General features: G+C 37.4%; 1 long non-coding RNA gene across 1 annotated transcript; it reads right to left on the bottom strand.

The window, feature by feature from the left end:
* Positions 1-761: 761 nt before the first annotated feature.
* Positions 762-2400, bottom strand: LOC118788665. The gene is made up of 3 exons (XR_005005421.1): positions 2361-2400; positions 2217-2285; positions 762-1486 (listed from the first exon to the last, which is right to left on the bottom strand). It is a non-coding gene; the product is annotated as an uncharacterized LOC118788665 (long non-coding RNA).
* Between the last annotated feature and the right edge of the window lie 2445 nt (positions 2401-4845).

The raw sequence follows: 4845 nt of genomic DNA, 5'->3' as shown, positions 1-4845 counted from the left end.
AGGTTTATTAATTGTTTGTATTCCTTCCTTTGTTACATGTTGGCATGTATGGGTAGGGGGACCCCTCGATTGCCTCCGGGTATTTTGCACACTGGCGGTAACTATGAGAATTTACTAACTATTATGTTAATTTGGTAGCTAGCTAGCTAACAGTACTAAAGCTGTCAGAACAGGTTGCTTGCAGTGTCTGTGGTAACTATTTGGTCAGAAGAGACGTGATGAGGCTGTATTAGTTTGATAGCTAGCGAGATAGCTATTAGTAAAATGACAGTTGAGGAAAGTGCGTGAAAGCCAAATTAGCTAGCAAGCTATCTAGCTTTCTATTTTTTTTTTTTTTTTTGTAGCTAGCTAAGATAGCTATGTGTTTGTTTGCAAGGTGATATTTGTATTTGTCAGCGGAATGTGATTAGTAGCTAGCTAGTTACGTTTATTGTTTTGTTTGTATTGTAGCTAGCTAGCTAGATTTGTATTTGTAAGGTGGTATTTGTACTTTTTCAGTTGAATGTGCAAATAGCTTGCTAGCTAATTTAGCTTTCAAGCACTTTACTAACTATCAAATGTTAACTTCAGCGAACTGGATTTCTATGTAGTTAACATTAGCGGTTGGTCTTACCTATATTTGTTTTGGATGATGACAGCATTTTCACAGCTGTAAGGCATAACTTGCACTGTACTGTGATGTTGTTCCCCCTTTCTGCTTTAAAGACAAACTAATGGCGAAATTTCCACCCAGTGAGAGCATTTTTTTTCACTAGAGGCCATGATAATGAATTGGCAACTGTAAGATTGCCTGTGGTTTCACTCCAGACCAGAGTGGTGTCGTGAGACTCGTTAAGTGTTGTAATGTGTGCGCATGTGCATGGTAGTATATCGTTCTTTATTTTAAAATGTATTTTAAAATTGTAATCCTGCTAATAATCCCCATTTTTACTAAATGTATCTGTAGCAGGGTTTCTCTGGGTAAGTATAATTAAAGCTGGGTTAATGTCAGAAGACTGTAAGCACGACTACGGAGCCTAAAGAAGTCAGCAGAGAACAGATGACACACAAACAGGTGAGTTTGGAAAATATATTATATAAAAAAAACAATTACTCACATTCCCTGCCTATCTAAGCCGGCTTCCTAAGTGCACAGGCGCACATTACAGGGATCCCCAAAATAAAAGTTAAAAAAATGAAAAATAAAATTCTGTCAGATTCTGCTGGACAAAGGGAAATGAAGTTGATTCATTGTCTCTATTCTGTGATGTGTGTGTGTGTGTGTGTTCTTGAAGTGTCGTGAAGTAATTCTTCTACTACCCGGGTAGGTTTACATGTTATCTTATCTGTGTCTCAAGGAAGGAGAGTGATGATGATGATGGTTCCAAGGATGCCACGGCTGGCCACACCGAGCTCTTGGTCCGTTCTCTGTCCAATTCTGTGGTTGGCTCGCCACTGACCGCCAGGGTCAGGTTCAGATGATCTCTCTCTCGTCAAAAAAACCAATCTATACATACAGTACAGAATGCATTAATTACTATTGTCTTACTTCACTTTAAATCTAATCATTTTATCTCCATTCAAATGTCAAATCAAGTGTAACCAGTTATAAAGGATATAAATGCTATACTCTAATCATTATGCAAATGAATAGATACACATCACACCACATAAGATAGATTTGTTCCACTGAAACTCAATCAATCATGTACTTCCATCTCACAACAATAAAATAAAATCACGACAGTTCTGTAAACAGATATTTATGGTCTTAACCTTCTATTAATGCTTTTTTTAACTGCACTTTAAATTCAACATCAAATGCATTTTAACCATTAACAACATAAATCAATCATATCTGATCAGTAAACAAGGCAAGTGATCTCTCAATGAAATAAATTTTAAATCAAATAATTAAGTATAGGTACTTTTACAGTGTAAACTATCAGTAGTCTGCTACAGTGGTAACTAGCTTAGCTGAGCTAACCACAGAGCTAAGACAAGTTCACATTAAAATGCTAGCGATTAGCATGCTGCTAGCGCGATTAGCTCGCAGGCAGCACGATTAACGATCTTTTATAAACATCTTAAACAACATAAAACAACCCAAATCTGTCTCTACACGGTTTCAAACACCCAGTATCAGGGTCACAACTCCGATTGGTTTTAAAAGACAATGTGTTTAATGACAAAATGAAACTAAACGGTTAGCATAACGGTCGTAACGGCATTCTTACCGGAGGAATCTTGAGGAGCTCGCAGATTCATGCGGCTCAACTCTTTCTCTCTCTCTCTCAACTTTCAACCTAATAAACACACAATATTTCAATAGTTGGTACAAGATGATAAAACCTAGTATCCTTCACAGGATATTTCCATACCGGGGTCTCAGTGGGATGACTGTGTGCTCACGGCAACGTCTCGATCCAAAGAGAGCGAATACAGGCTGGAGTTCTTTTTCTTATAGCCTGCGCGCCACCCGCTGGTGGAACAGGGGATTGCAGTAGCTCGCAAAAGCTCTGTAACCTGATGTAGGTTACATATCGTTAATCTGATTACGTTTTTTTTCTGTAACTGTAATGGAATACAGTTACACTTTTTTGTATCCTAATTAGGTAATGCCGTTACATGTATTCTGTTACTCCCCAAGCCTGGTCCCTACTGATCTGTCCAAGAGAGATGTAATATGACGGTAATTTGCCAATAAGGGCTTTGTAAATAAATAAAAACCAATGCCTGTCACGTGTCTCCGAAAGAGAGGACGAACCAACCTTCTCAAACAGAATGCAATGATGGATACCATAAACATCACCAGTAATAAAGCTGCATGCCTATAAATCACATCCCCATAATCTAAAACTGACATGAGTACTGCTTCAATAATCCTTTTTTCTGCAAAACTGAGAGAATTTGGCTCTATTTCTAGACAGGAAACCAATCTTCTGTCGTAGGTTAGTCACAAGATTGTCTAGATGATATCTAAATGTAAGCTTTTCATCTAGCCAGATGCCAAAATGTTTATATTCTGTGACTCAATTCTGAATCCATCTACAGTGGAAATATGAAGGTTACCATTGTCTATATTACTGGCTCTAGAAAACAACAAAAACTTTGTTTTATGTGCATTCAAAACTAATTTTAGATCTATAAGCACATCTTGCAGAGCACTAAAGGAAATTTGCAGGTTCGTAACAGCTGCTTGAAGAGAGTCTGCAAAACAATACACAAAAGTATCATCCGCATAAAGGTGGACACAACAGCCAGTTAAGGATGAGGTAATGTCATTAATATAGATGGAAAACAAATATGTCCTGTCTATGCCAGACACAATATCGTTCACAACCAAAGTAGTAGCTGTGATGGTGCTATGCTCAGCCCTGAAGCCAGATTGGTACGGGTTTAGGAATGCGTACCTAGAAAGAAAATCCTTTATTTATTTACCAAAGATTGTAGCATTTTGGCCAGACACCTCAGTTTGGAGATAGAAGTAATGTCAACATTTTTTGACCTATCTTCTCCCTTATACAATGGAAAAACATGAGCAGATTTCCATACACTAGGAACTATACCAGATAAAACAGAAAGGTTAAAAATGTTATTTGCTCTGTAGAAAGGGGAAAAGGGATGTAGGCTAAACTGAGGAGCATGAAACTCAGAATGCATATGGTCATCATTAATATGAGAGGGCACTGTATGCTCATTCTCAAAAAGATGGCCAGCTGCAGCAAAATGTTTATTGAAAACTGAGCAAACCTCCTTATTTTCAGATAGAAAAGTCATCTGATTTAATATGCGTAGGTACGGAAGTAGTATTTTTGATTGTAGCAATACTCACTGCCTTGGATCTATCTTTTATTCTAAACTTCTTGAACGGGGCATGTTTATTATTGAAATGGTCCAATGCCAGTTCTACATCTAATATTTTAGATGTGTAATGAATATCACTATGATATAGATCATTTAAAAAAGCTTGTACATTAAAATTTCTTCGTTCTTTTCAGACGCGTATCTCCAATACAGGCTATGGGACAATGATCACTTATTCCAAGATCAAAAACACCAGAAGCAACAATTTTATCTGACCTATTTGATAAAATTAGGTCTGTTAGAGTAGACTTCATTAGGTTTTTTAAATTTGGTCTGGTTGGGGCAGTAATCAACTGAATTAAATTAAGACTGCTACAGATCTCCTTAAAGTAATCAGAAACATTTGTTAACTAATCCAAGTTAAAATCACCCAAGATCACCAATTCAGAGTTATCATATAAAGAAAACCACTCTGCCAGCTTATCAAGAGCAATGGTGTGAGCTGGGGGGACCTGTAGACCCCCACCACTATGACAGAATTGGGCTCTAATAATTCAATCTTCAGAGCAATGAATTCAAAGCATTTTGGCATAGTAACAGCATTTAAAATAGTGACAGGAAAATAAGAGCTAACATATATGGCTACACCACCTCCCCTGCCAATTCTACCCATTCTACATAGATTGTAATCATCAATGGCAACTTCATCAATGCTTTTTTTTTAGCCAGATTTTAGTCAAAACCAATATGTCAGGATTCGCCTGTGAAACCAAAATATTCAAATGATCTAACTTCTGACGCTGCAGCAAGCTTCTGATATTCAGGTGAAGTAGCCCTAAACCATTTCTGTCTGGTAACCAATCAGAGGGGTGGAAGAAACACATGGGATAGTAATACTGGGATTATGGAAGGCAGCCTGTAAAGTATGAAAACTTTTTGACCCGCAAGCAAAGAGGACTGATTCGCAATCAAAACTTATTGTGACGCAAAAAAGACAAACTTGGTTTCTGATTGCAGTACGAGAAATTTTCTCTCAAAACTGTCTTGTTATGCTTGCGT

Source organism: Megalops cyprinoides, chromosome 14 (assembly GCF_013368585.1).
Source record: "Megalops cyprinoides isolate fMegCyp1 chromosome 14, fMegCyp1.pri, whole genome shotgun sequence".
In the NCBI taxonomy this organism is placed as follows: domain Eukaryota; kingdom Metazoa; phylum Chordata; class Actinopteri; order Elopiformes; family Megalopidae; genus Megalops; species Megalops cyprinoides.
Note: the sequence above shows the minus strand (reverse complement) of the source record. Positions and strands in the feature narration are given on the sequence as shown.